General features: G+C 39.3%; 1 protein-coding gene and 1 pseudogene across 1 annotated transcript in view; both read right to left on the bottom strand.

The window, feature by feature from the left end:
• Window positions 1-18,037, bottom strand: part of GJA5 (gap junction protein alpha 5) — a 73,286-nt gene extending 55,249 nt beyond the window's left edge. Inside the window, exon 1 of the mRNA XM_037145410.2 lies at window positions 17,993-18,037. The gene's annotated coding sequence lies outside the window, so the exon portion shown is untranslated. The remainder of the gene's footprint in view (window positions 1-17,992) is intronic.
• On the bottom strand, window positions 6,652-7,515 carry LOC119049405 (ornithine decarboxylase antizyme 1-like; annotated as a pseudogene).
• Window positions 18,038-23,696: the final 5,659 nt, after the last annotated feature.

Below are 23,696 nucleotides of genomic sequence, written 5' to 3'. Positions count from 1 at the left end.
GTGTAACTAGATTCAAGTCCCACAGGCATATAAAACTATTTGGAAGGAAAATAGTATCTTGATTAATTCCCAAAGTCAATTAGGACATAGTGATTTCCAACAAGACTATCTGGATTGAGGTGGTTGCACAATGATACTTGAAGAAACTGGCAAGGATTATAAAGGAGTGAGCTGGATCTTTGATCTCAGAGGAACATAAAATGGAAATCAGAAACCATGCATGTCATAGAGTACGTAAATGGATAAGAAAATATGACCCACACATATGCTGCCTATGAGATACCCACCTCAGAACAAAAGACTTACAAACACTTAAAGTGAAGAATTAGAAAAAAATATTTCAAGGAAATGGGTAGGGGAAAAAAGCCAGGGTAGCAAAATAGACTTCAAAATGCAAGCCATAAGAGGAGACATGGAAGGATACTTCAGAATACTCAAGAGAAGAATCCACAAAGAAGACATAAATATTGTCATCTATATGTACTAACATAGGAACACTCAAATATATAAGAAAAATCTTGAAGAACTACAAGAAAGATGTAGACAGTAACACAATTATATTAAAGGATTTTAACACCCCACTGTCAGAAATGGACAGATCTTCCAAACAAAATATCAACAAACATTCTGTGGCATTGAACAATGGCCTATATCAAATAAACTTAATTGATATATATAGAGCCCTTCATCACAAAGAAGCTGAATACACATTCTTTTCCAATGCACATGAAACATTTTAAAAGATAAACCACATGATAGGACACAAAACAAGCCTCAACAAATTCAAGAAAATTGAAATCATATCGAGCAGTTTCTCTGACTACAAGAGACTGAAACTAGAAACCAACCTCAAGAAAAAAACCCAAAACACTCAAACTCATGGAGATTAAATACCATGCTATTAAACAATGAATGGTTCAAGAATGAGATTAAGAAAGAAATGAAAAAGTTTCTGGAAACAAATGAAAATGAACTCACAACAGCCCAACACTTATGGGAAACACCAGAGGCAGTCCTGAGAGGGAAAGTCATAGCAATACAGGCCTGCTTAAAAATATATAAACATTTCAAATAAACAACCTAACCATACATCTACAAGAACTGGAGGAGCAACAACAAACAAAGCACAAAGGAACTAGAAGGAAAGAAATAAACAAGATGAGAGCAGAATTAAATGACATACAGACTAAAAGCACAATTCTAAGGATCAATAAATCCAGGAGCTGGTTCTTCAAAAAGAGAGACAAAATTCACAAGCTTTTAAGCAGACTCATCAAGAAAAAAGGAGAGAGCACTGAAGTAAACAAAATCATAAACGAGAGAGGAGAGATTACAACTGATACCACAGAAATACAATGGATTGTAAAAAATTACTACAAAGAACTATTTGCCAGGAAATTTAAAATCCTAGGTGAAATGGACACATTTCTAAAAAATATAATCTTACAAAACTGAATGAAGAAGAAGCAGGAAGCCTGAACAGACCAATAACTGACAAAATTGAAGCAGTAATCAAAAAATTCCCGACACACAAAAGCCCTGGACCAAATGTTTTCACAGGACAATTGTACAAAGCATTTAAGGAAGAGCTAACCCCTATCCTTCAGAGACTATTCCAAAAAACCCAAGAAGAAAGAAGACTCCCAAACTCTTTTTATGAAGCCAGCATCATCCTAATCCCAAAACCAGATAAAGACACAACAAAGAAAGAAAACTTCAGGCCAATATTGCTGAAAAACATACACTCTAAAATCCTCAACAAAATATTGGCAAACCACATCCAACAATATGTTAAAAAGATCCTACACCATGACCAAGTGGGTTTCATCCCAGGGATGGAAGGATGGTATAATATTTTCAAATCAATCAATGTAATACATCACATACGCGATACAAAAGACAAAAATCACATGATCATAGCAGTAGATGCAGAAGAATCATTTGATAAGGTACAGTACTCTTTTATGACAAAAACACTTATCAAAGTGGGAATAGAGGGAGCATTTCTCAACATGATAAAGGCCATATATGAGAGACCTACAGTCAACATCGTACTCAATGGGCAAAACCTTAGAGCTTTCTCACTAAGATCAGGCACAACAAAAGGATGTCCCCTTTCACCACTCCTTTTACACACAGTATTGGAAGTCCTACCACAGCAATCAAAGAAGAAAAAGAAACAAAAGGCATCCAAGTTAGAAAGGAGGAAGTAAAACTGTCATTGTTTGCAGAGGACCTGATAGTGTATAGAAAAAATCCTATAGACTCCACCAAGAAACTACTCACCTAAAAAGTTAATTTGGCAAAACAGCGGAATGTGAAGCCAATATTCAAAAATCAAAGACAACTTTGTACATCAACAATGAAATGTCAGAAATAGAAATCAGGAAAAAAAGGTCTCATTTGATATAGCAACAAGAAAAGTAAAGGACCTAGAAATAAACCTAACCAAGGAGGTAAAAGAAATGTACTCAGAAAACTACACAACACTGAAGAAAGAAACAAACAAATAGAAGCATGTCCAATGCTCATGGACTGGAAAAGTTAACATCATCAAAATGTCCATACTACCCAAAGCAATTTATAGATTCAGTGCAATACCTATTAAAGTACCAATAGCATATTTCACAGATATACAAAAAAAACATTTCAAAATTTATATGGAACTATAAATGACCCGAATAGCTGCAGCAATTTTGAGAAAGAAGAGCAAAGTAGGAGGGATAACAGTCTTCGATATCAAACTGTATTCCAAGGCCACTGTAATCAAAACAGCCTATACTGGCATAAGATCAGACACATGGACCAATGGAACAGAACAGAAAGCCCAAAAATAAACCCAAGTCTCTATGGTCAACTAATATTTGACAAAGGGGGGAAGAAGCATAAAATGGAGCAAAAATAGCCCCTTCAACTAATGGTGTTGGGAGATCTGGACAGCTACATGCAAACAAACAAAACAAAACTGAAACTCAATCACCAACTTACACCATACACAAAAACAAATTTAATGTGAATAAAAGACTTAAATATAAGTCATGACACCATAAAAATCCTAGAGGAGAACATAGGCAGGAAAATCTCAGATATTCCATGCAGCAACATTTTCACTGATATGTCCCCTAGAGCAAGGGACATAAAGGAAAGAATAAACAAATGATACTTCATCAAAATAAAAGTTTCTGAATGACTAAAGACAACATTAGCAAAATTAAAAGGTAACCAACCATCCGGCAAAACATATTTGCTAATGATACCTCAGACAAGCATTTGATCTCTGAAATATATAAAGAACTCACATGACTCCACACCTGGAAGACAAAAATCCCAATTTAAAAATATGGGCAAAGGACCTGAACAAACACTTCTCCAAGGGGGCATACAAAGGGTCCAGAGACATATGAAAAGACACTCAGCATCCCTAGCCATCAGAAGGTTGCAAATTAAAACCACAGTCAGATACCACTTCACACCACTGAGAATGGCCATCATAATGAAACCATGAAACAAGTACTGATGAGGCTGTGAAGGAAAGGTTACCCTAGTACACTGTTGGTGGGAATGCATACTGGTGCAGCCACTGTGGAAAACAGTATGGAATTTCCTCAAGAAACTAAAAATGGAACTGTTTCTTGACCTGGCAGTTCTACTGCTGGAATTATACCCTAAGAATTCTGAAACAACAATTCAAAAGAACCTATGCACCCCAATGTTCATAGCAGCACAATTTACAATGACCAAGCACTGGAAGCAACCTAAGTTCCCATCTGTAAATGAGTGGATCAAAAAACTATGGTGAGGATGGAATACTGTGCAGCAGAAAGAAAGAAGGAGCTCCTACCCTTGCAACAGCATGGATGGAACTAGAGAGTACTATGCTAAGTGAAATAAGCCAGGCAGTGAAAGACAAATACTATATGATCTCACTTCTAAGTGAAACCTAATTAACAAAACAAACAAGCAAGCAAAATATAACTGGAGACATCGAAATTAAGAACAAACTGACAGTAACCATAGGGGAGGTGGGAGAGGACAATGGGTAGAAAAATGGGAAGGACTGTCAAGGAACATGCATATGACACATGGACAAAGGCAGAGTGGGGTAGGATTGAGGGTGTGAGGGTGAGGATGGCCAAGATGGGGGAGTAATGTGAGGGGGGATTTAAACAACTGTACTTGAACAATAATAAAAAATATTCAAAGAAATAAAATGTAACTATGCATGTCAGCAAGGTGCAGAGGCAAAATCCCATTACTTTCAGGTCTGGCTTGTTGACTATGGGCCTGCAAAAGACCTAATTATAATCTTTGAAATGAAGATAAACCTGAATAGTAAGGAATCATGTCAGGTGACTTTGAACAGATCACAGTGGTAAAATGATGATGATGTTAATAATAACTAACACTTATGGTACCCAACAGTGGCCTAAGTCCTTAATACACATTAGCTCATTTAATTAATACTAATTTTTAAAAAGATTTTATTTATTATTTTGAGGGAAAGGGGAAGGAGAAAGGGAAAGAAACATCAATGCGTGGTTGCCTCACACGTGCCCCCTACTGGGGACCTGGCCTGCAACCCAGGCATGTGCCCTGACTGGGAATCAAACCAGCTACCCTTTCGTTCACAGGTTAACATTCAATCCACTGAGCCAGAGCAGCCAGGGCTAATCTTCATAATAATTTTTATGGAGTAGGTATTAGTGTCCTCATTTTACAAAGAAGGAAAAGAACAGAGACCTTGTTGAGGCCACACATTGGTTAGCCGTAGAGCTGTGGTTTGAATCCAGGTAGTTTGGTTTCAATGTCTGTGCACTCAACCACAAAATAAATTACATGGCAATATGAGATGTGCTGCCATAGAGCTAAGATCAGGATGCTGTGGAAACAGAGAAAAGGGCAAGTAATAAAATTGCTAGGAAAGCATCATAGAAGAGATGACATTTTTGGTATGTCTTGAAGTAAGCAGAAGTTCTCCAGACAGAGAAGTAAGTGGATGTATATCCCAGGCAGCATAAGAGAGCATGAGGAAAGGTATGATGTGGGCAAAGGAAGTGGCATTTTTGAAGACCAGAACATAATCCTACACAGCTGGACCAAAAGGCATGCAGAAGTTTAGCCTGCAAAGAAGCCAGAGTTGCAAGCCAGATTGTTAAGAGTTTTGCCAGAGACATTGAAATTGATAACAAACTGACAGTAATCAGAGGGGAGGTGGGAGGGGATAATGGGTGGGAAAGGGGGAAGTGCTTTTAGGAATATGTATAGAGGACACACGGACAAATCCAAAGTGGGGTAGGATCAAGGGTATAGTGTGGATGGCTGGGTAGGGGTGAATAGTAGAGGGAAGAGAAAAGTAAGTCATAAGATTAAAGTGATTGCAAAGAAAAAGAAGAGTTTTGCAAACCGCATTAATTTGTTCTGCAGGCAGCAGGGAGCTGAGGAAGGGAATGAGTCAGGACTGTCCTTCCAATTTTCAAGGATCCACAGGATGATTTCTAAGTTGCCTTATCTTGCATCACACTCAATATAAATCACTTCTGCTTTGGTCACCTGCTCCTTGCTTTTAGAACCCCCCAGCAATTACAGGCAGAGGTCAGGGTTGGGCAACTTCAGTCCTACTGTCAGTTCAGGAATGGAAAGTAAAGGATGCATAGTAATTTAAAGACAAGAGCTTGCAGGCCATCCCAGCGGAATTCCATAGAATCTTGGACTCTTTATTCACTCTGGAAGCCCTGAACCCAAGAAAATCAAAATAGAGACCAAGCACACAACTTATTTTCCTTAAAATCTCTGGGAAGATCTCTAAGAATAAGCCTCTCAGTGAGAAGGCCCCTTGGACTTTACAAGTGGGAGGATAAGTAGACAATAAAACTTGACTGTCCCCATGACACTTCCATCCAATTCGCTGGTCTATTATTCTCTCCAGGACACACTCGTAGTCTCACCAAACATACTGAAGCTTCCAAGTTACAAGTTGTGTCTCTACACCCGAAAGTTCCCCTACTTATAAATAATAAGTCTGTAAGTCTAAGAGCTCTCAGCCCACCTGCTTCTTTTCAATTACAATTGACATACAATATTGTATTAGTTTCAGGTGTACAATATAATGATAAGATATTTTTATATTACTTAGCAAATGACCACCCTGATAAGTCTAGTACACATCTGGCACCATAGATAATTAATTGAATATTATTGATTATATTCTTCATGCTGTACTTTGTTTTTTAGATGTAATCACCTTTATTAAGATTTTTGAAAGCAATAGAAGGGTGGATACCTATCTTTCCAAGTTAAGACCTAATAATGTTTCCAAAACTTCAAATAAGGAATTCCTGCTCAAAGTACAACGATAATCTGTATCACCTTAACCCAGTGATAAATATAAATTTTTATTTAGAATTAAAGCAAATACTTCAGTATCACAAACACAATATTAAACTTCAAGAAGTATACCACTAATTTGGAGTGAGCATTTATTTGTACAATTACAACATGTGAACAAACCCAGAAGAAGGGAACAGGCCTGGCATTTGCACCCAGCGCAGCAGTTGGTCACACCACTCACACAAAGAGAGACACTAAAAGGGGCTATGTTCTGTGATGATCTGTTAGCAATGGCAAAAGTGAAGAGAGCAGGTGGCACAGCTGCTACTCATCATCATAAGACGTATATGCCATGAATCAACCGTCGGGTTTCTTGGAGACAAAGGGATGCCCCAGTCTCACAATCTCAAAGGCCATAAAGCTGAAGGTACAAGCAGAGTGGCTCTGTCACCATGGTTCTTGAGGAAGCAAATGAAGGCATGGTCAACATGCAGCTGCTCCTCAGCAAACTCCGGAAGAACTGCAAAATCATCTTTGTTCCCCTCTGGCAGAGCACCACGTGGGATCTTAACATAGTGGCAGCTACTGCTTAACACCACCACTCTTCAGTTAATGTGTTTGGCATCTGTGAACCTGGTCTGGACATTGAGAATTTTCTTGTTATTAGACATTAGTTTCTCTGTTACATTCAGTCTATTATCAGTAAAATAAATTAGCTGAAAGATTGTGATCTGTCTGACTATTCCCTTGTCTGCCTGTGATCTTTGGCGGTGGGTGAGGGATATCAGGAGCACCACTCAGGCCCTGGACCAGGTCCCTACAGCAGTTGAGAGATACCCTGGAACTCTCGCTGCTGTCCGCCTTGACTGTGCAGGCAGAGGAGCGGCTGGTGTGGGCTGTGGCATTGGGTTTATTTCCCTCCTTTCTAACTGAAGCAGTGGCTGTTGAGGATTTACTGCATGGAGGATTTCACCACCCACCACTGGGGTCAGAAACCAGGAAAACCTCTGCTGTCACTCACCCAGCTGCCAACACTGCTTGTGGTTTGTGCTTATGCTGTGCTTTATATTCCCATGACTATTTTGTAACTATCAATTCATACTTCCTAATCCCTTCACCTTTTTCATCCAGTCCCTGCAACCTTTCTCTTATCTTGTCTACCTGTTTCTTGATGTTTTTGCTGACCATTGAGAAAGAGGCTTCTAGAGGTCCTGTGGCCTGAAGGGCAAAGTGATGTAATCACAAGAATAATCCATCAGTACAAGGCATGTCCCAAAGAACTCTAAACTCAGTTCAAATGCAAGCTCTGTCACTTGGTGGCTCTGTAACTTAGGCAAGTCCCTTACACTTTCCAAGCTTTAATGTGCTCATTGTAAAAAAGGGAATTCCTTTTGTAAAAGGACTGCTCTGTCTCTGACAATCCATCACAATATTGTAATAAACTAATATGTCCCAAGTGCAAAGTGCCAAGCAGCCAATGGTTTTATCAATCAAACCCTTGCTTTCTATGCTTTGGGGGAAGCTCTTCTTGTCAGTGGCATTTCAACAAAGAGAAACAGCTTAGTGCAGACCCTTGCCCATGATCCCAGGGAAAAGCAGGCAAAGTGTGGAAGATGTGTCTGGTTAGCTTCTGCTCAAGCTTGGGTGGGATGAGCCGGTGAGACAGAAAGCTCATTCTCATTGCTGTTATGCCTGTGCATCTTCATGCACCATCTTCCTTCTCACCTCAGTCTTTACCCTCAGGCCCAGGTATTGCAGTAGTGCTCAAAGGCTCTGGACTCCAGAAGCTGTTGACACAGATGCTCCATGGGATGGGGAAAATGGGTAATTTTTTTTAACATTCTCTTTTTTTAATTATTGAGGTATAACTGGCATGCAAAAAAAGTTGTACACATTTAATGTATACTTCTTGATGAGTTTGAAGGTAAGTATACATCTGTGAAAGCATCACCATTAATAATACCATGCAATTAACCATCACCTCTAAGAGTTTTCTCTCTCTCTCACTTTTTAAAATTATATGAACATGTAAGATATATCCTCTTAATAAATTCAGATTACAATTCAGTGTTGTTAACTATTCCTAAATTGTACTGTAGATCTCTAGGAATTATTCATCTTGCATAATTAAAACTATGTATGAAAGTGGGAAATTTTTAACAAAAAAACTTAGAAGATGTTTGCTTGTATTTTACTTTTTTTTTGGTATTTTACTTTTGATAAAGTAATGAAGCAGGCAAGTTGAAGACTGAGGCTTGGATCTTCCCTGTTTGTTCAGTATAGACCACATGGAGGGGCTTGGGCTGATGGGTCAGAGGGGAGAGGAAGAAGGCTAACACTAACTCCTTTTATCTGAAATCTAAGTGCTTCACAGTGTTATGACATTGAATCTTGACAACAATACCATAAACTGGCAACTATTGTTATCCTCTATTTTGCAGATGAGGAAGCCAAAGCACAGAGGTTAAAAAACTTGTCCAAACCACTCAACAACTAAACGACAGAGCCAGGCTCCAAACCCAAACATTTTTCTTATAAAGGTTTTCTGCCTAATATGAGGAAGTACTTTCATAGTTTACCAATTTTTTAAAAATGAGAGAGAATTGTTCTATGGAACTATTTAAGCCAAAACTAAGGAGCCATGTTCAAGGGATGCTGACTTAGTAAATGTTCCTTGACAGGAAGTATCAGAAACCAACACTTATTACTTTAAGTTAGAAGAGGATGAGAAGGAGGTGAGAAAGTAGGAAAAGAAAGATGAAGAAGAAAATGAAAAGGAGAAGGGAAAATTCATTGAAAGAATATTGGGAGTGGGTGCAGAATAAAAGAAACTTTTGAAGATCCAGATTCAAGAAGGACCAGAACAAGGACTGCCCTAAGATCCAGGGATCAGGAAATAACTAACCATTCCTTTGGGGTACAGTTATCCAAATAAATCAGCTCCAATGAATTTCTGTCTTTTTTCCATGCTGCTGGAGATTTAAATGCCCATCTTAACTTGGGAAAGATTAATGATAAACATTCCTAATATTTATGGTGTATTTACTTTCCACTAGGCATTATTCTAAGCACTATATACATATTTTCTTCTCACAGCAACCCTATGTGGTATGTACTATTATAATTAAGTAAACAAGGCACAAAGAGCTTGCGTTACCAATCCAACTTTGCATAGATGGGCTAGTGGCAGAGCTGGGATTCAAGCTGAGATAATGTGGTCCCACCATGACTATATTTCCTCTAATACCAACAAAGAAAGGAGAAGTCTTACAAAGCAGAATTTTGGTGTTGATGAAGAAGGGGAACAGGTGCTAAGAGATAAAATCCACAGATGTTCCCTTATGGCTTTGTCCTGCTACAGGAAAAAGAGAGGACTCCTGAAGTATCTTCCTGCTTGAGAATTCCACAATCAAATTTCCATCCTTATCCTCTGGTCATTGAAAAGAGAAGATGAAAGAAAGCAAAAAGCAAAAGGGCAATTAAAAAACAGATATATAACAAGTTGTTGTATACCTATAACAGAAGGACTGGATGAAATACAAATAGGATAGAATTAATAATTTTTGAACAGGAAAAAGTCAAATGACAAAATTCTGAGAGAATAAGAGCCATGCCTATACAAGATAATTTGAAAGACAATATAGAAAATATTACAAATACTGAACAACTTTGAAAAACTGAAATTAATTGGAGAAAAGCAGAGAGGACAATTTCTCACCAATACTGAAAAGAAGGACAGATAAAGTGCTTCTCAGATAAGATCAAATTCAAGGAGTTCATCATCACCAAGCTCTTATTATACGAAATGTTAAAGGGACTTATCTAAGAAAAAGAAGTTAAAAAAACATGAACAGTGAAAGGACAACAAACTCACAGTTATTAACAACCACACCTAAAACAAAAGCAAACTAAAAGGACAGCTAGATCAGGAGCAGAAACATAGAAATGAAGATCTCAAGGAGGGTAAGCAATAGGGGAGTGGGAGGAGGAGAAGGGGGGAGAAGGTACAGAAAATAAATAGCATAGACAGTAGAAAATTGATGGGGGGGCAAGAATAGTATGGGAAATATAGAATCTAAAGAACTTGAGACACATGGTCATAAACTAAAGGGGGGGTAATGGTGGGGACAGGGGGGTAGGGTGGAGGGGAATGAAAGGGAGAATAGAACAACTGTAATGGCATAATCAATAAAAAAAATAAATTAAAAAAATATTTGATGTAAAGCTCTAAGTATTACAAGAGGTTGGAACCCATCATTGTTAAGGATGTGAGTTTGGAGTCAGGCTGCTGGAATTAAATACATGTCACCTTGGAAAAGTTACATGATCTCTTTGAGTCCCAGCTTCCTAATCTGTAAAATTTAATAATGCCTATGTCAGAGGAATGTTGAGAGAATAAAATGACATGTGAAAACACATTAATCCCAGTGCCAGTCACAGAGCAGATGCTTACTAAATATTAACTACTTGACCACTAAATGTTAGCTTCTAAAAGCCCAACATGATCTTGGGACAAGCACACAGGTGCATCCATGATTGGATGCCTAGAACAAATCCCCGTAGGGAATCATAAGCAGAGACCTAAGAAGAGCAGAGATCTGGGTCTTGTATGGGAGGCCAAGGAAGGCAGCCTGTCAATAGATGAAAGCAGGCATGGAAGGGCCCCGAAAAGAAAGATGATCAGAATGAAGAGAGGAGTATGAGAGAATGGATAGTGGAATGCCAGAAATGGAGCTCCGAGACGACATTTTACCTAAAATACAGCTGTAAGAACTCCTTTTTTTAGACCCTTTAGAAAACCCCTTTGAAGTCTCCAAGGAGGCAGGGAACAGAGACCTGGACTAGCAGTCAAGAGCTCTGGGTTTTGTTTCTGAAGATGTCAACTAGGTTCTGGGGCAGTAGGTGAGTGATTTATTCTTTCAGGGTCTCAACCTCCTTGTCAGAAAAAGTGGGAACAGTGAGACCTACCTCACTCGAGCCACTGGGGTAAAGGTTAAGTGAGGTGATGTCTATAAAGCACATGAAAAATAGTGACTACTGAATAAGTGATAACTTTCCTCCCCTCTACCTATTGTTATAAAACAATACTACTTCAAACAGAAAGTACTCTGTAGCCAGAAGAATAAGGTAGATTAATGTTTTTTTAATTCAATTCCCAGTACGTCCCTATGTGTGAATCCATATCTTTAGCAAGTCTGATAGTCTGAAATGATCTCTCCACTTGACCCCAGGTTTTCTTGTCCTGCAAACATCTTTTATTCTTCAAGGCCAAGCTCAAATATCACTACCTCATGAAATTATTTCTAAAAATTCCTCACCATGTGACTTGTTCTCCAATTTTGCATTTATTTTCCTCTGCCTAATGTTCTATTTAGCTCTTGGCGGCAAAGAGAATGTCTTATCACCTTGGTATTATTCACAATCTAAGGTACATTACACATTTTACATGAGGGTCTGGGGATCACCCTATCCCCTGAATTCATGTCTGCTTCTAGAGCAATACCTAGTTTCTCCACTTAACCTCACTTAATACTCCCCAAGAAAGGAGAAGGGGATTATCTGGTTGGGAAATTTGGTAAAAAGGGCTGGGCATGCAGGGCCACCTTATCCATTTGGCATAGTGGTGAGGGTCCAAAGTGCTTTTTAGGGGCCACAAAAACTACTTTTAATTTTCTGAATAACAAAAGAAACATTTAGGTTAGGTCAAAGAAAATATTTTTAAAGATTTTTAAATTTATTTTTAGAGAGAGGGGCAGGGAGATAGAAAGAGGGAAGAGAGATATCAGTGTGAAAGAGAAACATTGATATGTTGCATGTGCCCCAACCAGGGATTGGCCTGCAACACAGGCATATGCCCTGACCAGATATCAAACTGACAACCTTTTGCTTTGTGAACTAATGCTCAACCCACTGGGCCATGCCAGTCAGGGTGATATTTTAAAATATAATATGAATATATTCATCTTTATGTCAATGCATATGTAATTTTAAATATTTTTTTTACTCAGAAAGAGGCCCCTGAAAGCAACAGTTCCGATGACCCACAGATGTAGCTCTGTGGTTGTGAGTAACCCAGGCATTTCTCACCCTTTCTCCAGGGGAGCTGCCTGTGGGCAGGAAGCTTAGTATTTAACCTGCTCCTCCATGGTCACAATTTGACAGTGGCACAGCTGTGCCTGAAATTGCTGGTGACCCTGAAGAAAAACCCACTGTTTCTGTACATCCTAAGCTAAGCATTCAAACTGGGTCTCATCAGTTTGAATACTAAAGATGATAGTATATTGACCTCCTTTTACTTGGCTCCTGTGTCTCTCTCCCATTTTTATTTAAGTTGTACAGAGAATGGAGATGTCATTTATTGGTCCCCTAAAATATTGTGTTGATCTTTTAAATGGCATTGTCAGGTAAGTATGATCTCTATTTGACAGATGAAAGCATTAAAGAACAGGGTACTCAAAGAATTTACTTAAGGTCATGCAGCTAACAAACAGGTTTAGATCCCAGACTTTCAGACTCCAAGTTAAAGCTTCTTTCTCCCACTGCATTATGTAGTGGAGGCTAAGTAATTGAGTGTTGAAATGAATCAAATGGTGAGAGGTTATTGGTCACACAACACAGAGCTTGGTTGCAATTTCCTCAAAATAGTTGACTTGGCAGTTATAAGCTTCATATGAAACTTTTGACATTCACCATTCCCTTAATAAACACTTTATAAAGCTCCAATCTATTTTCCTGCCTTGAAGAAGCTCCATCAGTTGGACTATGTGACACTACTACCTTCAGCTATCTTTGCAGGAACAGATTAGTTCAGGGGGATGGAAAGAATCTTTTATTTGTCAGAGTATTTAGAATAAAAATTTAATGTTTTATTTTCATGTAGACAGACAAAAATATAAGTGATAATGCTCTTTTTTGTAATTAAATTTTTATTTCAGGAGGCCAACACTCAAAGATTAGCCCTTTCTACGGTCTTTGGCCTGCGCACTTCCACAGAGACTCGGGAAGGAAAAAGGCCTCGGGGATGAAACTAATGAAGTCCTGTGCTTGTGCTGCTATTCTGAAAGGACTCTATTTCCTCTCAAATAAAGGCCCTGTAGATCACTGTTCACATTTAGGATCCTCAAATATTTGCTAAAAAAATGTTTTGGAGAGTTTCTCTCACTCTCCTTGCCAGAAGGAATTCCAAGATTGTTGGGCAAGAAGAAGTAAAGGATTTACAGAAGGGAAGAAATACCCACATTGAGTTTACATGCATTTCTGCCTCACCTTGTGCCTATCTACCAACCCCAACTAATGTTGAGCCTTGAATCATCCAAGTATAGGCTGCCCCATACCAGCAAAAATTCAGACAAGGTATTGGTAAGCAAGATTATGGTTTTAGACTAGGCTTATATTCACAAAATATTCTAGAGTGTGTTTCACAAACACATGTAAACCATCTGGCTAATTTGATTAGCTCTCTTTGCTTTCAGTGCAGTAAACTTTTCATTCCCCTCTTTCACTCATATTTCACACACATAATCAACTCACCTTTGTTCTTCCTTCCTATTAGATTATGAGCTCCATGAAGAGAGAGTTCATGCCTATATTGTTTACAATTTTGAGCATAGTGTGTGGCTGTATATAACAAGGTCAAGAGAATGATTTCAATGGAAAAATAGACCTGGGTTTGAATTTTATGAGTTGCTTACACATTATGTAACTTAAAGAAAATGACTTTCTATTACTCAGTTTTACTAGAGGGTCCTCATGTGAGGCCACAGGGAAAAATGAGATCATAAGCAATCCTGGAGGAACCACCTCTTATGATGTTAGCCTCATCTCCCCCTGCCCACCCTTGCAGCAGTGGCAACTGAGACGCTTTGCTCAGTGAGACTCTTCGTTGCCAATAAGGGCCTCATCCAGAGCAAAGGAAACAAGCATCACTGTGGAGGAAGTGTACCCAGGTCTCTCACCTTCCTGGAATGCTGTCTGTGAAACTATCAGCTCAGAGCATTGCTCCAGCTTCCTCCAGTACTGTTTAGCACTCACCACTCCTCTTGTAGCCTGGCTGTGGGAAATGCTGCCTAGATGCCTGGTCCAACACAGGGGCAGGACTGCAGTTGGGAAGGGGCTCTTTCATATGAGAACTGAGGACTGTGTGTTGGGTGGGTCAGGCTGAGACGAGGGGCCAGTCTAAGTGTTCCCCAGCACTAATGTTTTAAATACCCAATAAATATGTGATGATGAATAGTTTTGTAAAACTAAAGAAAATTAATAGTCTACATAAAGAAATGTGTTACCCGAGTGTTGAAGTACTTAATTGTCCTCAAAAGTCTCAACTGATCCAATGCTGAACATTTTCTTGCCTTTCCTATTTGTAGTCACTCCCCTGAGACACCCAAGGAGCCCTCAAACTCAATCATGGAACAAAAACATCTTAAACACTGCATTTAAAAACATGTGTCAGAGGTAATAAATCTAAATACACTAAATATACTAGAAGATTTAGAATTCTTATAAAGTTTAGTTATCACACTAGTTTGTTAAGTTTTCCCTTTAAAATTTTTATCTTTATACAACTTTCTGAATTAGTGACTTTTAAATACTCTTCACCACAAAAGGGTTTTTTCTTCTGATTATATAAATAATATTCAATGTAAAAAAATTCACATACATAAACCATAGGATGAAAATTAAAAATCACCTGAAATGCTATCACTCTAAAATAATCACCATTAACATTCAGTGACTATGTTTATATAAACTATACACATTAATATCTGTCTGTATAAATATATAAACAAATATGTGACTTCATAAAATTTGTGAATTTAAAAAAATATGAACATTTTAAAAATATTTATTTATTTGTTTTTTAAAGAGGGGAAAGGAGGGAGAAAGAATGGGAGAAACATCAATGTGTGGTGGCCTCTTGCGCACCCCCACTGGGGGCCTGGTCTGCAACCCAGGTATGTGTCCTGACTGGAAATCGAACCAGTGACCCCTTGATTCACAGGTCAGCACTCAATCCACTTGAGCCACACCAGCCAGGGCATTTTTCTTAATATTTTTACAAAATTATGAACATTTTTTAACAGCGCTCTGTGTAATCATGACACAAGGATCCAGGAACTAAGTGAATAGGTGATATATATCTCAGATTTATCAACCTATATATAACTAGGTATATGTATTAGAAAATATCTATAAGTAGATAAAGATCTATATATTATAAAGATAGATAAAGATGTATCTATATAAAATTGCATAAATAGAGATGAGCTTATAAGACCCGTATATTTTTATCTGACATTCTGGTATGAATTTCTACATTATCAACCCATTAATCATCATGTACATGTAATAAAGAATATGACACATTTTTAAATTTTAATACATAATTTGTGATTTTCTAGCATATGTCACAAGGCACATGGTACATGGCACATGTTAGAAGCTAAGATCAGGAGATCTCATTGTTATATTTTAAACCTAGAAGAGTGTTGAAAATTCAAAATCTTACCACTAATCAAAGCTCAAAGTACATCAGAACACAGTCAAAAATGCCAATTCTGAAAGGAAACTCTGAGACCACCCGCTCAAAATCACTCCCTTTAGAGATGATGAAACTGCGGCCCAATGAAGTGGACGTGTCTAGTGTGGCTGGACCTATACTAAGATCTCTTCCCTGAATCATCATCCTACCTTTTTCCATCAGATTTTGTATCCTATTATGTGCAGCAAATGGCAAAGCTGTTTCCTTTTTCCAACTTACACTTGGCCAGAAAGGTCTGGCACCATTTTTAACTCAGACATTTTTAGAGATTGAGTCAGAGGCGGAAATAGGGGAAACAGGGTCTTTGATAATTCAGATCCCTTTATGTCTAAAAATATAAGGGTAGAGGGAAGAAAAAATAAAAATTAAGAGTAGAGGGAATAATAGTTATAACAATACCAAGTACATGCAGCCCTTACTATGTTTCAAACACTGTCCAATCCTCACAATGGCCCAATGAAATAGTCACTGTTATTATCCCCTCTTTACAGATCAGGAAACTAAGAAACCCAGAAGTTAAATAATTTCCTAGGACTTTAGAATTAGTGAGTGACAGAGTCCTGATTATGAAGCCAGCAGTCCAACTCCAGAGTCCAGCCTCTTGACCGCCACCTTACAGAGCCTCTCACAAAGGGAGGAGCTCAGATAAATTATAGTGACATTGCTGAAATCACAGAAACAGAATTAATCAAGCCCCTGATCTTGTCATGCCATTGTCTCAATGAGAGTTACCACATAGAAGCCCAGGGACTGCAGGGACAACTCCTGAACCTTCTCCCTACTGGCCCTGCCTCAGTCTGAGACTCTTCGCCAAAGCTTTCATAACTGTTTATTGGGCCCTTTCTTATTTTTTGTTTGTTTTTTTTAATGTTTTATTACAGAGAATCTCAAACATATGCAAAATTAGTCAGAATAATAGAATACTCATGTACCCACCTCCTACCAACAAATTCTGACCGATGTTTTTAAAATAAATCACTTATTTTATTTTTTCAGCCTTTTAAATGTGTTTATATATTGTATAATGTACTTGATATATTAACACCATCATACATTTTATAATTTATAGATAGTTAAACATACATGCTTTTTACTAAATATTAACAAACATATACAATCAAGCTATTAGTGATTTACAGATATAACTGACATGTCAAACAGAAATAGAGTCAGATGTCTGGGTGTAGGTTCTGACTCTACTGCTCACTAGCTGAGGAACCTTGCACAAGTTTCTTCACTTCTCTGAGCCTCATTTTTCTCATTCACAAAATGGGATTAGTAATTCTACCTACCTCTCAGGGTTGTGTTAATTAAATGAGATTAGAAATGTGAAAGACTTTACAAATAGTGACAAACCATTTGAAGGTAAGGAGGAAATCAAACTAACACAAAGTGGGATGTCTATAGCACCAACATTAAAAGCTGAAATCCAAAGTCAGAAAGCTCCATTTAAGGACCACACCAAGAGTAAGAGAAGGAACATGAAGCAGGGAATCATTTTCTAACTGAAGCAATCTAGGCAGGCTTTCAAAGCCTCCATGGGCACTTGAGGTAGCTACAGTCACAGGGAGGCACAGGACCATTTGAGGTCAGTTAGACTCTTACGGGTTGTTGAGGTCATGGGGTGACTGAGGAATGGAGACTGGGCTACATTTCATCTCATCTATTTTCATGTCTTTGGCTGACATATCTCCAAAACCTTAGGTAAGGAATTCCCACCTCCAGTCCTGGCCCACTAGCTAGGCCAGCCAAAGAGAATTCAGAGACAGTCCTTCTGTTTTTGACCCTGTGGTTTCTATTGTGTAAATCATTTGTAGTCTTTGCCAACTCTCCTCTAACACTATTCTTTATTAGATTCCCTCCACTCCATCTCTGAGGACACAACCAAGGCAGGACTGTCCATCTATAGTAAATGGAATCAAGATGGCACTAGGCCTAGTTTCTATGGCCAGTGGAAAAACCACAAACACAATGATCTCCTTTGTTGACAACACTGCCACCCAGATAATACCCAGCACTGCCCACTGCTGCCCAAACCAACACCAGCCTACTCAGGAAGATCAGCACTCTTTTGATCCTCATCCTTGGAGTATAAATGTCTCCCATCCCCCCAGGCCCATCACTTACTTGACCACAGGTTGCTGACTTCTAGTCTAAGGGGCTCCCTGCCTCTCACAGAGGAGACAGAGTAGGCAAATGCAGTCCGTCTGAATAATCACAAGTCAGAAGAACAAGTAAAAACATACAAGCCAGCTGCCACAGCACATGGGGGCTGGGAGTAATTGAACTTGTGCACATTTTATAAGCCACTGGTAGAATATTTTTAAATTGGGATATTTCTGTCCCAGAGTCACTCTGGGGACTGAGCTCATTGACATGCCTGATGCCTGAGAATGGCAACTTTCCGTGAAGACTTATGTGTTGGGGTTACAAAGGCCACATACTCTGTATGTTTTCCCAGTGATCAAGGCCTACAGAAACTGAAATGCTGAAACACCCAGAGGTCTGCCCAGTTATATGGATTCAGGGCTCTGGGTGGTACATTCTTGCCATATTGGGGCATGGGGTTTCCTTCTATCCCCAAAAGGGCATGAATATACACCCTCAAATATGAAGACTATAGCCTGGATTATTTGATACACAACCCTACAATTGTAGGTGTTACTCTTATCTGCATGCATTCTCATTTGATGCATATCTATGTCTCAGTTCTTGAGAAACTGTCAGGCTCAAGAGTGAAGTGACAGATGGACAAAACAGCTTTTTAGGACTTACAGGAGTTAGAGGCTGCTTGTGGCATGTACCACAGCTTTAAAATGTATAATTTAAAAGGACCATTTTCTTTATTATTGCCAGAAGATGCTTATCAATTACACTTGAGAAACAATGCTCCACAACACATTTATTGAGCAACTACAGTGTCAGGGAGGGTTTTCCAAGACTGATAAGACACATCCAGTCTTCAAGGAGTCCGTGGTCTAGTAAAATAAATGGACAAATGAACCTCTCTTTTTAATGCAGAGAAAAAATACTTGAAAATAACTGGTATAAAGTGTTTGTCAGCACCAGAATACGGTGACCTACTGTGCATGGAGTAGGATTTGGGCATCAGGGAAGGCTTTACAGAGGAAGTAATAATTACAGGCAGCCACAATGGGGCAAGATAGGGGTGGACATAAAGGCCTTCCCAGAAGTAGAAGCATCTGGTGCAAATATAAGCGAGTGACTTAGCACTTCTAGTAGCTGATATTATTGGGCCATGGACTTGGTGCAGACTTGAGGAGGGATGAAGCAAGAGAAGCTGCAGAGACTAAGTTGAGAAGGAATCAGGGAACTTCCATCCAAGATGCAGGCATAGGTAGTTACACTTTGCCTCCTTGCACAATCAAAAGAATGACAACAAAAAGCAGCCAGAACTGTCAGAAAATTGAACCCTATGGAAGTCTGACAAGCAAGGAGTATAAGAAGAAACATTCATTCAGACTGGTAAGAGGGACAGAAATGGGCAGCTGAGGCAGAGAGGACAAGCAACAAGGTGGCAGCTGGAGGATGGGGCAGTCCCACATTTGCATACAGAAAAACTGGGAGGAACAACTGGGGAGTGAGACAGACCACACAACCCAGGGTTCCAGGACAGGAAAAGAACACCTTCAAAATCTCGGCAGTAAAAACCTGTGTGGGTTGCAACAATGGGAGAAACTCCTAGCCTCACAGGAGAGTTCACTGGAGAGAGCCACAGGATCCTAGAATGTAAACAGACCTGCCCACCTGGTAATCAGCATCAGAAAGGCCCAATTTTCTTGTGAGTAGTAGGGGAAATGACTGAAAGCCAGACTGAGAGCTCAGCAAGCAGCATTATTCCCTCTCTGACACCTCCCTCACACAGTCCCAAAATGCATCAAAGATTGCCCCACCCTGGTGAATATTTAACGCTTTCACCCTTACAACATAACAGGTGGACCAAGAAAAGAAATATGGCCCTAATGAAAGAACAGATCAAAACTCTGGAAAAAGAAGTAAGCAATGAGGAGATAGACAGCTTATCAGATGAAGAGCTCAAAACACTGGTAATCAGGATGCTCACAGAAATTATTGAGTTTGCTAGCAAAATGAAGAAATGAAGGCTATGCAAAGTGAAATAAAGGAAAATATACAGAGAACCAACAGTAAAGGGAAGGAAACCAGAACTCAAATTAATGATTTGGAGCAGAAGGTAGGAATAAACATTCAACCAGAACAGAACAAAAAAACAAGAATTTAAAAAAAGATCAGTGGGAGTGGAGGCCACTTAGCCCTGACCACGAGTAGAACACCTAGCAGATCTTCTGAGGAACAGAGTGAACAGTCAATGGTATACCAGCATATATGAAGATTGGAGGCCAAAAGTGTAAAGGACATTGAAAAATCAGATGGTAAGGAGAGTGCTTTGGGACAATAAGGTCCCTGAGACCAGCACAGGGACCAGAGTAACTTCAACCTTAGGCCAGACACCCACTGGGTCTGCCCCAGGATTCTTGAGAGAAAGCCCCATCAACAGCTTCCTCCCCTGCCAAACAAGGTTTGAGCAGCACCAGGATTGACCTGGTTGCTTTAAGCTGCTGAGGGGATAAGGACAAAGTGGCAAACACACAGGGGCAGAGTGTACCCACTGAAACTGTGGATGCCAGCTGGGAAGAGTTGGGCCTTGATGGACATTGACCTGGATAGTTCCCAGTGTGGTTGGAGAGTTGGGCTGTGTGAGAAACCAGGTGCTTGTTTGGAGTGGCAGGCTTCAGTAGGAGGAATTTTTCAAAAAGAAAAAAAAAAGAGTCACTCAGCAGCTGTTTAGGAAATTCTCCCACGGCAGCCGTCCCTGCTTGCTGAGGCTGTGGAGGCCGCATAGCCACAGTCACAGCCTCAGCCATGGGCCCACCATTGCTGCCAGAACCACAACTGCACCCGTACCCCCCACCACAGCAGCAGAGGGCACCCAACTTCACTCATGACCCCACTGGTGCACCAGGGACCCAGCCACCACACACCCCTCCCACGCTGCCACCACAGAAATGGAGGCCAGCAAGTGCCCAGTACCTCCACCCAGTGACTATGCTCCTGCTGCAGCACCAGAAGCCAGAGCTCACACCCACAGCCCAGGGGGTGGAGCACACCTGATCCCACTGACCTGACTTCCACAGGAGCACAGAGGAGGGCACGACCTCACACCCAAAGCTCTATGAGGGCACACACTCAAACCATGTTAATGATGGGTTTTTTTAGGTGTGTAGAAGCTTTTTAATTTGATGAAGTCTCATTAGTTTATTCTTTCCTTCATGTCCCTTGCTTTAGGGGACATATTCGTGAAGATGTTCCTGAGCAGAATGTCAGATTTTTCTGCTGATGTTTTCCTCTAGGACTTTTATGGTATCACAACTTATATTTAAGTCTTTTATCCACATTCAATTTATTTTTGTGTATGGTGTAAGTTAGTGATCAAGTTTCATTTTTTTTTGCGTGTAGCTGTCCAGATCTCCCAACACCATTTGTTCAAGGGGCTATTTTTACTCCATTTTATGCTTCTTCTCCATTTGTCAAACATTAATTGATCATAGAGACTTGTGTTTATTTCTGGGCTTTCTGTTCTCTTCCATTGGTCTATGTGTCTGTTTTTTGTTTCAGTACCAGTCTGTTTTGATTAGAGTGGCCTTGTAATACAGTTTGATATCAGGTATTGTGATCCCTCCTACTTTGTTCTTCTTTCTCAAAATTGCTGCAGCTATTCGGAATTGTTTGTGGTTCTATATAAATTTCTGGAACTGCTGACCAAGATGACAGTCTTGGTCACACAACCAAAATAAGGACAACAACAATTTAAAAACAAAAAAACAATCAGCGCTGACAGAAAATTGAACTGTATAGAAGTCCAACAACCAAGGAGTTAAAGTAGACACATTCATTCAGACTGGTAGGAGAGGCAGAGTCAGGGAGCTGGGATAAAGAGGACTCAGGGCAGGGTGGCTGGCAGACCCCAGGTGCACAAGGCGGCAGTGGGTAGACCCCAGGTGCGCAAGACAGTGGATGTATGTTTATTGATTTATGAATATTATACCATCCTTGCATCCCTGGGATGAATCTCACTTGGTCATGGTATATGATCTTTTTAATGTATTGCAGGATGTGGTTTGCCAATATTTTGTTGAGGATTTTAGCATCTCTGTTCATCAGCAGTATTGTCCTGAGGTTTTCTTTCTTTGTTATGTCTGTCTATGGTTTTGGGATTAGGATGATGCTGGCTTCACAAAAAGAGTTTGGGAGTCTTCCATTTTCTTGACTTTTTTTGAATAATCTATGAAGAATACAGGTTAATTCTCCCTTAAAAGGTTTGTAAAATTCTCCTGTGAAACCGTCTGTTCCAGGGTTTTGGATATTGGAAGCTTTTGATTACTGCTTCAATTTTGTCAGCTGTTATTGGTCTGTTAAGGCTTTCTGCTTCTTCATTGAGTTATATTTTTCTAGATTATATTTTTCTAGAAATTTGTCTATTTCACCAAGGTTATCATATTTCTTGACATATAGTTCTTCATAGTAATTTCTTACATTCCATTGTATTTCTGTGGTATCAATTGTAATCTCTCCTCTTTCATTTCTGACTGTGTTTATTTGGGTCTTCTCTCTTTTTTTCTTGATGAGTTTTTTTAAAGGCTTGTTGATTTTTTTTTCTCTTTTTGAAAAACCAGCTCTTACTTTTATTAATACTCAGAATTGTGCTTTTAGTCTCTATGTCATTTAATTCTGCTCTAATCTTGGTTATTTTCTTCGTTCTGCTTGCTCTGGGCTGTCTTTACTATTATTCCTCAAGTCCTTGTAGGCATAGGGTTAGGTTGTTTATTTGAAATGTTTCTGTCTTTTTTAGGTAGGCCTGTATCACTATGAACTTCCCTCTCAGAACTGCCTTCCCTGTGTCCCATAAGTTTTGGATTGTGAGTTCATTTTCATATGTTTTCTGAAACTTTTTGATTTCTTCCTGGATCTCATTCTTAACCCATTTGTTGTTTAATAGCATGCTATTCAATCTCCATGAGTTTCAGTGTTTTTGAGGGTTTTTTTTTTCCTTGAGGTTGGTTTCTAGTTTCAGTCCCTTGTGGTCAGAGAAAATGCTTGGTATGATTTCAATTTTCTTGAATTTGTTGAGGCTTGTTTTGTGTCCTATCATGTAATCTACCTTTGAAAATGTTTCATGTGCATTGGGAAAGAATGTATATTCTTCTTCTTTGAGGTGAAAGGCTCCCTCTATATATATCAGTTAAGTCCATTTGATCTAGGCCATTGTTCAATGCCACAATACCCTTGTTGATACTTTTTTGGGAAGATTTGTTAATTTTTGACAGCGGAATGTTAAAATCCCTTACTATAATTGTATGGCTGTCAATATTTTTCCTGAAGTCCTTCAAGGTTTTCTTTGTGTATTTGGGTGCTCCCATGTTTGGTGCATGCATTTTACAATGTTTATGACTTCTTGGTGGATTCTTCCCTTGAGTATTATGAAGTGACCTTTTGGGAGTCTTTTCATGGCTCTCTTTTGAAGTCTATTTTGTCTGACATGAGTATTGTTACCCCGGTTTTTTTCCCCCTGCCCATTTGTTTGGAATATTTGTTTCTAGCCCTTCACTTTCAGTCTGTGTAGGTCTTCTGTTCTGAGATGGGTCTCTTGTAAGCAGCATATGTGTGGGTCATGATTTATTTTTTTAATATATTTTATTGATTGTGCTATTACAGTTGTCCCATTTCCCCCCTTTATTCCCCGCCACCCTGCACCCCCTCTCCCACCCACATTCCCTGACTTTAGTTCATGTCG

Source organism: Artibeus jamaicensis, unplaced genomic scaffold (assembly GCF_021234435.1).
Source record: "Artibeus jamaicensis isolate MK-2021 breed Jamaican fruit bat unplaced genomic scaffold, CSHL_Jam_final contig_447, whole genome shotgun sequence".
Taxonomy (NCBI): Eukaryota; Metazoa; Chordata; class Mammalia; order Chiroptera; family Phyllostomidae; genus Artibeus; species Artibeus jamaicensis.
This window is presented reverse-complemented; position numbering and strand designations above follow the sequence as displayed.